The sequence below is a fragment of the Pseudophryne corroboree genome, chromosome 4, assembly GCF_028390025.1.
Source record: "Pseudophryne corroboree isolate aPseCor3 chromosome 4, aPseCor3.hap2, whole genome shotgun sequence".
Classification (NCBI taxonomy): domain Eukaryota; kingdom Metazoa; phylum Chordata; class Amphibia; order Anura; family Myobatrachidae; genus Pseudophryne; species Pseudophryne corroboree.
In genome coordinates, this window is record NC_086447.1 from 213,522,788 (window position 1) to 213,536,791 (window position 14,004).

The window sequence follows — 14,004 nt, forward strand, 5'->3', positions numbered from 1 at the left end:
CTTCTATGAGGCCCAGAGCTGAGACGGGCCCACCTACCCTGTCATTGTTACATGTGTTATATACATTTTTTACCATTCCTTCTGTCGATGCATAGGCATACCTCCCAACTGTCCCGAATTTCGTGGGACAGTCCTGTTTTTTGGGACTGTTCCGCTGTCCCACCCGCGGGCCGCAGTGTCCCACGGTGGGGGGCAGTTGGGAGGCTCCTGCACTCCCTGCCCTGCTTAGCAGACCAGCGGTGAATAGACGCTGTGTGCATGTGCACAGCATCTTTTCACTGGAGACAGAAGGAGAGGGGGCACTGCAGCGAGGCCTCGCCCCTTTCTGGATGCGCTCGCGGCAGTCCCGCTTCTCTACTTGAAAATGTTGGAAGGTATGCATAGGGACCCTTCAAACTTTTGCCATGGAGCCTACAAATGGTATGCAGTCAGCATACCTACAAATATCTAGTTTTGCCTCTTAACCTGCTTATTGTAATGTGGTATAAAATGAACTGGAGGGAATTGTAAATACATAATATGAACTGGGGCACTGTAATATGGCACAGTATGAAGTGGAGGCACCATAGTGTGGCATAATATGAACTGGGGCAGCATCTGGGGGTATTGTATTGCATAATGTGTACTGGCAGCCCTATATTGTGACATATTGTGAACAAGGGCACTACAATGGTTCAAAAAATAAATAAACTAGGGCACTTTTATGGGGCATAAAATGAACAACTGATGTGGAAAGGTGTCTCTCAAGAAGCATTGGGTCAGAGGCCCCTACAAAATGTTGCTATAAGGCCCACAAAGTTCTGACTACGCCCCTGCTGAAAGGGGTGCTCTCTCTGTCTGCTGTATCTGAAAGGGGTGCTCTCTCTGTCTGCTGTATCTGAAAGGGGTGCTCTCTCTGTCTGCTGTATCTGAAAGGGGTGCTCTCTCTGTCTGCTGTATCTGAAAGGGGTGCTCTCTCTGTCTGCTGTATCTGAAAGGGGTGCTCTCTCTGTCTGCTGAATCTGAAAGGGGTGCTCTCTCTGCTGTATCTGAAAGGGGTGCTCTCTCTGTCTGCTGTATCTGAAAGGGGTGCTCTCTCTGTCTGCTGAATCTGAAAGGGGTGCTCTCTCTGCTGTATCTGAAAGGGGTGCTCTCTCTGTCTGCTGTATCTGAAAAAGGGTATCTCTCTCTGTCTGCTGTATCTGAAAAAGGGTATCTCTCTCTGTCTGCTGTATCTGAAAAGGGTGCTCTCTCTGACTGCTGTATCTGAAAGGGGTGCTCTCTCTGTCTGCTGTATCTGAAAAAGGGTATCTGTCTCTGTCTGCTGTATCTGAAAAGGGTGCTCTCTCTGACTGCTGTATCTGAAAGGGGTGCTCTCTCTGTCTGCTGTATGTGAAAAAGGGGTGCTCTCTCTGCTGTATCTGAAAGGGGTGCTGTGTCTTCTGTATCTGAAAGGGGTGCTCTGTCTGCTGTATCTGAAAGGGGTGATCTGTCTGTCCATCCAGTGGCTCCGCCCCAGTGAAAAATTAAAATAATAAAAGCTAAAAGCAAAAAGCCTAAAATAATTATAAAAAACTTTTTTTTTTTTGTGCTGTACACCAGTGTACTATACAGTTTTTATTTTATTTTCATAAGTACTGTGACACTGCCAGTCAGACCGCAGTATATTGAACTAGAGATTAAAAGAACTGTTCCGTGCGCAAGAAGCAGCCTGTCAGAGGTAAACTCCTGGAGGTATCCTTAACCCCTCACCAATAGTGCAAACGTAAACAGAGAAAATGGAAAAAACCACTTAACCAGCGCTTCTGTTCATTCAATAATTCACTCAAGTCTCATCAGATCATCCCTGTCAATTGTATATGTAACAAAAAATATGGGATAGAGAATATAGTGTAACACAGGTTTTAATAAGCAAACAACATAAATATAGGTTAAAATCCAAAGGTCTGTGCAAATGGCATATTTTCGACAAGGTAGGTATTCCAGTCAATTTATGTAATGGAGGTTTACCAGATAAGGTGGAACTGTGTTTTAGACAGTTCAAAAACAGCTCGTGTGGAGGAGGCATTCCAGTTTTGGCACCTTTGGAGGAGAAACCTGTTGGATTCAGCAGCAAGGACGGATGTGAGTGGCGCTACCGGGATTCCCACTTTATCACACGAGCATGGTTCTTGGCGTTACCCAAGGAGCACCCGTAGCAGATACGGTAAAAAGTGACAGAACCATTTTTGTAGTTTATTAAATTCTACCCACTGGAGGTGCAATCCAAATTTTGATCCGATTATCCATTTGGGTAAGGATGTCATTATGTCAACCCCCTGTTCATCCCCTTAGGGGAGGTTTCTTTAAAATTTAATTACGTAGTTTTCCTATTTCCCTCCTGCAGAATATGTTAAATTTAAATATGTTAAATTTCAGCTTCCTAACATATCAGGAAGAAAGAGAATGAATGATGAGTGAGTGAGTGAGTGAGTGAGTGAGTGAGTGAGTGAGTGAGTGAGTGAGAGAGAGGGGGCTTTCACATTTATATATATAGATGTGCTGGCCAGCTCCCCCCTGCACACTTTGGAAAGCATTGCAGCCCAGGGATAGCAGCCGCCGAACTGTTTTTGCACTAAAATCCCTCAGTTTAAAATGTTTTTCCCAGTTGCAAATTTTACATCTAGTAGTTGGATTTTGCTCCCAATCATCATGTTTGTACGTATACTTAAGCAGACGCCAAACAGGTGAGGACATAACAAAGGACATCATGGCAGTAATTTAGCACAACAGAAGCCACTCATGCAACCCTGATCCCAGCCAACAAACATTTTCAAAGTGAACTGATATTCTATCCTTTCTAACTATTGTAGGAAAAAATGTATAGAAACTTTAATGAACATTACAAGTCAGCATTTCCTATTCTTCTATATCCGGCGGCCATGAGACAATTACAGAAAGAATCAGTCTGTTATCAAAGTAAATTACATATAATTATATAGTAAACTGAAAATTCTTTCTATGTCATGCAGAGCCTCAGCTAAAGGGGAGTAAGTCACACACAGTATTACTGCTAGGGAATATTTGTCTAGGTTTCCATATAATTAGCTTCCATACAATGATTCGATCATCTTTAAAGAATTTTCTATAAGCTTACTAAAATGAATTGTATATTGCTTTTATGCACATATGGAGTACATCCGTTTCTGTGTTTACCTGTATGCATGACAACGGCTTCACGATTGCTATCCACAGAATGAAAGGGAAAAGCACCAGAAGCCTCCTCTGAGTTTGGTCTCTGAAGAACAGAATGAAAATAGCTTTAATAGTTAATCTAGCGTGACAGTTAATTATTTAAAGGAACATTAAATCTAAAATGCTCAATTCTTTATAGAAGAAATCTGTCAGTATACTTCTAAAATAGTTGTGTATTAGTATTTACAAGGTAAAGATATTGAGAGAAAAAGATGTTATCATCTTTTCTTATACCCTTGATGGCAGATAGCACCGGCTAATCAGCTGAATTCGTTGTTGTATTTGCTAAATGTGGTAATTGCATGTCTGTGAAGCTTTTTATTACATTCTTTGGAGTGTTCCTGGAAATGTGTTTTTCCAGCTAAATGCAACACAGAGGTGTTAAGCAAGTCCCTATAAATAAACATGGGACAGTTAGAGCAGGTACAATGCTCAAGTGCATTTGTGAAGTAGAATAGCCATGTGCCCCTTTGTTCCTTTGTCCCATTACATTAATGTCACCAGGAATGGACTGGGGGCCGAAATCGTCCCTGACATGTGCCTGCATGCGGCGCACGTGAGCACATGCCGGAGGCGCGCTGGCTGTGCACGGGGGCACGCATGCACTTAAAATAGGGGCGTGCTGCGAGTCAGGGAGCGTGGACTCATGGCACGCCCCCATTTCCATGGAGATGGACGGGGGCACGCAACACGCACATGATGGCACGCAACACGTACACGGGGGCGTGCTGCGAGTCAGGGGGTGTGGACTCGTGGCACAACTCCATTTCTATGAAGATGGGAGGGGAGACGGGGGGTATGGCTAGACCAGAGAGCCTGAGGCTGCGATGTGCGCCACCTTCCCGTCTCTCTGCGCATGGCCTTCCCGGCCCTGAATGTCACTATGCAAAATGAAATCTTTCTGCACTGCTCCACAAAAGAAGGTGTGAGAGGAAGCACTGTCTGCAGCCCAACTTGCTGATCCTTAGTGAACCTGGCATCTCGCCGGGTAAAGACTGTACACATCGGTGGAAATTTAGGCACCTCCATTCTTATTCCCTGCCATGGCTCCAGGATTCTCAGGACCCAGCATTGGTCTTTAAGTAGCTCCTACTGCTGATGCCTGTTTCCAGTAAGTGCTTCATAAAATAATGCAGAATGAGGCAAAAATAATGAGACAGACACAATGCCGGATTCAATTAGATGCAGCAATTTACTGCACTGGGAAAAGGATGGTAGCCTTAGGTTTTAATGCCCGGGGCTATTCAATTACAGACCATTTTCCTCATGTGGTTAATTACCCGCTAATGCGTGTTAACCGATGGAGTCCAGGTTAAGTTCCCAGAGCTATGGGTTAGCACATTTACGGCACCCATGATCAGGGCATTTAATGGGGATTTCTGGCCGAGCCACCCTCAGACTCAAACTAAAATCTGTGTTAAGTGCAGCCTGCAGGCTGATTGCTGGCTGCCGCGGGCTCTAATTGAATATCCTTAGCCGATCAATGAGCTGTAGGTAATTAACTGCTGCTAATTGAATCATGCCCACAGTGTATGTCCTCCTTTATCAGTATGACACCACTCATAGGTCCTCTCTCCATAATAAAGCAGGGCCCCCTCCTCTGCAGCCTGTGCCCATCAGCGCAATAGAGTCTGAGTACTAGAGGGGCACAGACTGTATTGCGCATGAACAAATCTCAAGGGAAATGGTGTGGCAGCCATTTTCCCAGAGATTTCCTTACTGCACATGAAGCAAATCTCTGAAAAAATGGGCGCCAAGCCATTTACTGGAAATTTGTATACAGGGGCTCTAGCGGCAGGGGAGAGGTATTTAAAAAATGGATGAAGGTTGTGCGGTATGGTCCCACCTGTACCCCGTTTTGGCACAACTGGAACGGGTCATGTTGGGAGGTATGCTCCCAACTGTCTGGATTTTGGTGGTAGAGTCCCGTTTTTTAGGGACTGTCCCACCCACGTGCCACAGTGTCAAGTGGTGGGGGGGCAGTTGGGAGACCCCCTTTTACACTTGAATAGCCACTTGCTGCTCTGCTTAGCAGAGCAGGGTTGAATAGCCACTGTGTGCATGTGCACAGTATCTGTTCACCAGGGGAGAGGGACAGGGGTCATGCCAGCAGCTCACAGAGCGCTGGGCATGCCCCATAGTGACGGAAACGGGGGCATGGATTGCAATCGAGGTATTCCCGTGAGGCCATGCCCCCTAGCTGTGAGACCACGCCCCCTAATTTTGCCATTCTCTATAGCACTCCCACACTCAATGTTACTGACCTTAATAAGTAAAAGATGGCAGCATCATCTACTCCTGGGAATGGGAATTTGGTGCTTGGCTGTAACAGTATAACAGTATAACCAAGCGCAAGCTCCAAGCATTGAGCTGACATGTTGAACCAACATCATGCAGCTTCACAGGAACGAAGCTGATGGCTGCTTTTGCTTCAGTGCACAGTTTAGGGTTATTTTAGGACACTAAAAACACTGGATGTATGACATAATTTAACTCCTTCATTGTTTAAGGCTTCCTCTTACCATATGCATACTAATTAACCTCTAAGGTTGTCCTAATGGTAGCGCCAGCCCAGAAACTAGTCATGTCTTGGGCAGTATTATGCAGGAGGCAGCAGAGAAAAAGATTTATTTTAATTCTATTTTTATTCTTTTAAGTTGCTCTTTTCCTAGTTGAACTTTACAACTCACATATTTTGGGCTGCAAAAGCATCCCAAAGTTAGACGGGGACCTGACCCGGCACAGGACAATGGCCACGCCCACTTGAATAAAGATTCAATACGAAGATTGTGTAAATTGTGGCAGAGCGAGGTTGGGGCACTCTTCCATTCCATGACTGACCCAGGCCCATCAGCCCATCCTGGGCCAGGGTAAATGGTACCCACCCCGACCCCAGCCTCCATTCAGCACCCCTGGAACTGTTATATATGTTAGTAGAAATAATAGAGGAGGACGCTATGGATAGAGAAGAATGCCTAATTATAAGTATATTTACACTATTGCCAGGGCGGCCACATTTTGGAAACACAGCCTTAAGGGAGCTACAGTAAGATAGCTGCTTACTATTCACTCATACATAATGGAATATAAGACATGAAGACACATATCATTATCTGACCTCCGTATTGGGATTAGAAAAAAAAGTTGGGGTTATTAAAAACAAACAAACAAACAAACAAACAAACAAACAAACAAACAAACAACCTTTGCAGTTTATTTTTGAAAACAATTCAAAAAGTCTCTATCTTCTGATGCCTGTGGTTACATGACATACTGTTACATGAAACATCTTCTTGTGCTATTGTCTGCTTCAGTCTGATAGCTGTGTTATAGAGCAGTTATTCAAGATATGTGGGTTCATGCCCAATATCACGCTTCTGTAAACCTGTCAGTGTAAATCTGTGCAGTGTGGACTGCAAGCCTCACGATCATGCAATCAAAGCAAAAGGTGGGTGGCTACACAATGGGCACTGTCCTTGTATAGAGTAAATCAATGCAGTGATAAGAAAGTCACGCTGAATATGTCAGAATGATCTAGTACAACACACTGACATGTACCACAACACTACCATAAAAAGGGAATAAGAACTGGATAGTAACCACTATCATTGGAAGTCAGACAGATACGCCAGGGATTACACTGCAGCCAACAACTTATTCCGTTATCGCTGGTCTATAGAATAGGTTCTGTGTGAGCGTTTATACTGCATTATTCATCAGGAGATACTTGTAATCCTTTCCCTTCTGCATTCCACTAGAGACTTACACAATAAATCACAAATTTAAAATCATATTAAACCTTATCAAGTAACATAAGGAATTCCTTTATTGTTGCCACCCCACTGCTATTAAGCATTTAATGTATCAGTACATAAGGCTCTATTCCAAGCAGTAAGCCACAAGGATGCTAGCTTTAAACCACCTTAAATAGCGGTTACAAAGTTCGAGATTCCAGACGTTTTATCTAATCTATGAAATAAAGATTACGTACACATTGTATATTACACATGTATTACAACTACTAGACAGCAGTTTATGCATGTATTAGTTATCTTTCCTTTCTGCTGCGTTTATCTATGTAAATGTTTCTGTGAAACCCGCAAGTTACACTCACATCAGAATACATACAGTATGTGCATATACATTATTAGACGCTAGTGAGATGTGATCACATTTCCCTGTCTGTCCCAGAAATGCACACACGCAGGACCCGCACTGTGCATGCACGGGCTGGGGAGATACAATTCATTTGCAGGACAGTACGGGGCGGCAAAGTGGCATTGCAGGGACAGTGATGCTGTGTTGGCAGAGCCAGCCTTAGCTATAAGCAGGCTAGGCATTTGCCTAGGGCACCCAAGCATGTTTAGGGCCATCCAAGCATGTCCCTGCAGTATTTCATGCTGGGAGGGACAGTCTCCAAACTATCTGTTACTTTCTAAATGTATTCAATCAGTACTTGTATACACTGCTGTTTACATTTGTCAAATAGAATGCAGACAGTCCCTTGAACTCCCTCCGACATGCTTGAATGCCCCTGACTTGTGAGAACTCAGACAGCAGAAGCCCAGTAACTGCAAATCCTAGACCTGTGACATCTTCACTGACTATATAAGGTTATTACTTGATGGCTCCTTATGATACCACATGTGTATTTTGGAAGACTGCTCTACATAAATCTGACATCACCTATACTGCTTGTGCACATGGGGGAGGGGGACCCTGCCATCCTGTGTCCCTTATCCCTGTGCAAACCCCAGGTGTCTGCAGGGATATAACATGGGCAGTGTTCTCCCCACACTTTATTTCTCAGTCAGTCCATGCCATAAAATTCCCCTGCCATCCAGCACTGTAATGTGGTCAGTAAGTTGCGTTGCGCTATTTCTATATGAAACGTCAGTGCAGCGTGACTTTCAGACGTGTCAGAGTGGAGAGCAGAGAATATTGCTCCCGCAGTATAAAATAAAGGGCATGCAGTTGCCGGGAGTAACAGACACTAGCAAACACACTGAACAGTGAAGAGAATGGATAGCTGCTAGATGTTTGATACTGGTCTTTTTGTATAACCAGCAAGTATGGCAGTATCTTGACATTGCTGCTATCTGTGTCCAACCAGCAAGCTAAAATAAAGAATGAAGCTTGCAAAGGACGACACATCCTGTGAGGTCACATCCCTTGTATGGGTGCCCCTTTAATGGGTGTGAGCACAAGCACTCACCTATCCTGCCACCCCCATCTCACAAAACACAGTCACGGATCTAGGGAGCAGCATGGGCGCACACACTGACTGCAAGCACACCGGCAAGAAAAGTGTTATGAAAAAGCTACTAATGTGGGGCATATGTGTAAGGTACATTACTGTATGGAATTATGTGTATTATGGGCATTACTAATGTGGGGCATATGTGTAAGGTGCATTATTGTGGGGAATTATGTGTATTATGGGCATTACTAATGTGGTTCATATGTGTAAGGTGCATTATTGTGGGGAATTATGTGTATTATGGGCATTACTAATGTGGGGTATATGTGTAAGGTGCATTACTGTATGGAATTATGTGTATTATGGGCATTACTAATGTGGGGCATATGTGTAAGGTGCATTACTGTATGGAATTATGTGTATTATGGGCATTACTAATGTGGGGTATATGTGTAAGGTACATTACTGTATGGAATTATGTGTATTATGGGCATTACTAATGTGGGGCATATGTGTAAGGTGCATTATTGTGGGGAATTATGTGTATTATGGGTATTACTAATGTGGTTCATATGTGTAAGGTGCATTATTGTGGGGAATTATGTGTATTATGGGCATTACTAATGTAGGGTATATGTGTAAGGTGCATTATTGTATGGAATTATGTGTATTATGGGCATTACTAATGTGGGGTATATGTGTAAGGTGCATTACTGTATGGAATTATGTGTATTATGGGCATTACTAATGTGGTTCATATGTGTAAAGTGCATTATTGTATGGAATTATGTGTATTATGGGCATTACTAATGTGGGGTATATGTTAGAGATGAGCGGGTTCGGTTTCTCTGAATCCGAACCCGCCAGAACTTCATGGTTTTTTTCACGGGTCCGAGCAGACTCGGATCTTCCCGCCTTGCTCGGTTAACCCGAGCGCGCCCGAACGTCATCATGACGCTGTCGGATTCTCGCGAGGCTCGGATTCTATCGCGAGACTCGGATTCTATATAAGGAGCCGCGCGTCGCCGCCATTTTCACACGTGCATTGAGATTGATAGGGAGAGGACGTGGCTGGCGTCCTCTCCATTTAGATTATAAGAGACTGAGAGAGATTTACTGGAGCTGACTAGGAGGAGTACTGTTACTGTAGAAGTGTAGAGACTGAGTGGAGAGAGTTTACTAGTGAGGACAGTGCAGTTTACTTTATAATCCGTTCTCTGCCTGAAAAAAGCGATACACAGCACACAGTGACTCAGTCACATACCATATCTGTGTGCACTGCTCAGGCTCAGGCCAGTGTGCTGCATCATCTATTATCTATATATAATATTATATATATCTGTCTGACTGCTCAGCTCACACAGCTTATAATTGTGGGGGAGACTGGGGAGCACTACTGCAGTGCCAGTTATAGGTTATAGCAGGAGCCAGGAGTACATAATATATTATATAGTGAGTGACCACCAGACACACAGTGCAGTTTATTTAATATATCCGTTCTCTGCCTGAAAAAAGCGATACACACAGTGACTCAGTCAGTCACATACCATATCTGTGTGCACTGCTCAGGCTCAGGCCAGTGTGCTGCATCATCTATTATCTATATATAATATTATATATATCTGTCTGACTGCTCAGCTCACACAGCTTATAATTGTGGGGGAGACTGGGGAGCACTACTGCAGTGCCAGTTATAGGTTATAGCAGGAGCCAGGAGTACATAATATATTATATAGTGAGTGACCACCAGACACACAGTGCAGTTTATTTAATATATCCGTTCTCTGCCTGAAAAAAGCGATACACACAGTGACTCAGTCAGTCACATACCATATCTGTGTGCACTGCTCAGGCTCAGGCCAGTGTGCTGCATCATCTATTATCTATATATAATATTATATATATCTGTCTGACTGCTCAGCTCACACAGCTTATAATTGTGGGGGAGACTGGGGAGCACTACTGCAGTGCCAGTTATAGGTTATAGCAGGAGCCAGGAGTACATAATATATTATATAGTGAGTGACCACCAGACACACAGTGCAGTTTATTTAATATATCCGTTCTCTGCCTGAAAAAAGCGATACACACAGTGACTCAGTCAGTCACATACCATATCTGTGTGCACTGCTCAGGCTCAGGCCAGTGTGCTGCATCATCTATATATATTATATATCTGTCTGACTGCTCAGCTCACACAGCTTATAATTGTGGGGGAGACTGGGGAGCACTACTGCAGTGCCAGTTATAGGTTATAGCAGGAGCCAGGAGTACATATTATATTAAAATTAAACAGTGCACACTTTTGCTGCAGGAGTGCCACTGCCAGTGTGACTGACCAGTGACCTGACCACACTGACCACCAGTATAGTTAGTAGTATACTTATATTGTGATTGCCTGAAAAAGTTAAACACTCGTCGTGTGACTTCACTTGTGTGTTTTTTTTTTTTTATTCTATAAAAATAAAACTCATTCTGCTGACAGACAGTGTCCAGCAGGTCCGTCATTATATAATATATAATATATACCTGTCCGGCTGCAGTAGTGATATATATATATTTTTTATATCATTTATCATCCAGTCGCAGCAGACACAGTACGGTAGTTCACGGCTGTGGCTACCTCTGTGTCTCTGCACTCGGCAGGCAGTCCGTCCATAATTGTAATACCACCTAACCGTGGATTTTTTTCATTCTTCTTTATACATACATAGTTACATAGACATCTTCTCTTTATCAACCAGTCTATATTAGCTGCAGACACAGTACAGTACGGTAGTTCACGGCTGTGGCTACCTCTGTGTCTGCACTCGGCAGGCAGTCCGTCCATAATTGTATACCACCTAACCGTGGTTTTTTTTCATTCTTCTTTATACATACATAGTTACATAGACATCTTCTCTTTATCAACCAGTCTATATTAGCTGCAGACACAGTACAGTACGGTAGTTCACGGCTGTGGCTACCTCTGTGTCTGCACTCGGCAGGCAGTCCGTCCATAATTGTATACCACCTAACCGTGGATTTTTTTCAGTCTTCTTTATACATACATAGTTACATAGACATCTTCTCTTTATCAACCAGTCTATATTAGCTGCAGACACAGTACAGTACGGTAGTTCACGGCTGTGGCTACCTCTGTGTCTGCAGTCGGCAGGCAGTCCATAATTGTATACTAGTATCCATCTCCATTGTTTACCTGAGGTGCCTTTTAGTTGTGCCTATTAAAATATGGAGAACAAAAATGTTGAGGTTCCAAAATTAGGGAAAGATCAAGATCCACTTCCACCTCGTGCTGAAGCTGCTGCCACTAGTCATGGCCGAGACGATGAAATGCCAGCAACGTCGTCTGCCAAGGCCGATGCCCAATGTCATAGTACAGAGCATGTCAAATCCAAAACACCAAATATCAGAAAAAAAAGGACTCCAAAACCTAAAATAAAATTGTCGGAGGAGAAGCGTAAACTTGCCAATATGCCATTTACCACACGGAGTGGCAAGGAACGGCTGAGGCCCTGGCCTATGTTCATGGCTAGTGGTTCAGCTTCACATGAGGATGGAAGCACTCAGCCTCTCGCTAGAAAAATGAAAAGACTCAAGCTGGCAAAAGCAGCACAGCAAAGAACTGTGCATTCTTCGAAATCCCAAATCCACAAGGAGAGTCCAATTGTGTCGGTTGCGATGCCTGACCTTCCCAACACTGGACGTGAAGAACATGCGCCTTCCACCATTTGCACGCCCCCTGCAAGTGCTGGAAGGAGCACCCGCAGTCCAGTTCCTGATAGTCAGATTGAAGATGTCAGTGTTGAAGTACACCAGGATGAGGAGGATATGGGTGTTGCTGGCGCTGGGGAGGAAATTGACCAGGAGGATTCTGATGGTGAGGTGGTTTGTTTAAGTCAGGCACCCGGGGAGACACCTGTTGTCCGTGGGAGGAATATGGCCGTTGACATGCCAGGTGAAAATACCAAAAAAATCAGCTCTTCGGTGTGGAGGTATTTCACCAGAAATGCGGACAACAGGTGTCAAGCCGTGTGTTCCCTTTGTCAAGCTGTAATAAGTAGGGGTAAGGACGTTAACCACCTCGGAACATCCTCCCTTATACGTCACCTGCAGCGCATTCATAATAAGTCAGTGACAAGTTCAAAAACTTTGGGTGACAGCGGAAGCAGTCCACTGACCAGTAAATCCCTTCCTCTTGTAACCAAGCTCACGCAAACCACCCCACCAACTCCCTCAGTGTCAATTTCCTCCTTCCCCAGGAATGCCAATAGTCCTGCAGGCCATGTCACTGGCAATTCTGACGAGTCCTCTCCTGCCTGGGATTCCTCCGATGCATCCTTGCGTGTAACGCCTACTGCTGCTGGCGCTGCTGTTGTTGCCGCTGGGAGTCGATGGTCATCCCAGAGGGGAAGTCGTAAGCCCACTTGTACTACTTCCAGTAAGCAATTGACTGTTCAACAGTCCTTTGCGAGGAAGATGAAATATCACAGCAGTCATCCTACTGCAAAGCGGATAACTGAGGCCTTGACAACTATGTTGGTGTTAGACGTGCGTCCGGTATCCGCCGTTAGTTCACAGGGAACTAGACAATTTATTGAGGCAGTGTGCCCCCGTTACCAAATACCATCTAGGTTCCACTTCTCTAGGCAGGCGATACCGAGAATGTACACGGACGTCAGAAAAAGACTCACCAGTGTCCTAAAAAATGCAGTTGTACCCAATGTCCACTTAACCACGGACATGTGGACAAGTGGAGCAGGGCAGGGTCAGGACTATATGACTGTGACAGCCCACTGGGTAGATGTATGGACTCCCGCCGCAAGAACAGCAGCGGCGGCACCAGTAGCAGCATCTCGCAAACGCCAACTCTTTCCTAGGCAGGCTACGCTTTGTATCACCGCTTTCCAGAATACGCACACAGCTGAAAACCTCTTACGGCAACTGAGGAAGATCATCGCGGAATGGCTTACCCCAATTGGACTCTCCTGTGGATTTGTGGCATCGGACAACGCCAGCAATATTGTGTGTGCATTAAATATGGGCAAATTCCAGCACGTCCCATGTTTTGCACATACCTTGAATTTGGTGGTGCAGAATTTTTTAAAAAACGACAGGGGCGTGCAAGAGATGCTGTCGGTGGCCAGAAGAATTGCGGGACACTTTCGGCGTACAGGCACCACGTACAGAAGACTGGAGCACCACCAAAAACTACTGAACCTGCCCTGCCATCATCTGAAGCAAGAAGTGGTAACGAGGTGGAATTCAACCCTCTATATGCTTCAGAGGTTGGAGGAGCAGCAAAAGGCCATTCAAGCCTATACAATTGAGCACGATATAGGAGGTGGAATGCACCTGTCTCAAGTGCAGTGGAGAATGATTTCAACGTTGTGCAAGGTTCTGATGCCCTTTGAACTTGCCACACGTGAAGTCAGTTCAGACACTGCCAGCCTGAGTCAGGTCATTCCCCTCATCAGGCTTTTGCAGAAGAAGCTGGAGGCATTGAAGAAGGAGCTAAAAGGGAGCGATTCCGCTAGGCATGTGGGACTTGTGGATGCAGCCCTTAATTCGCTTAACAAGGATTCACGGGT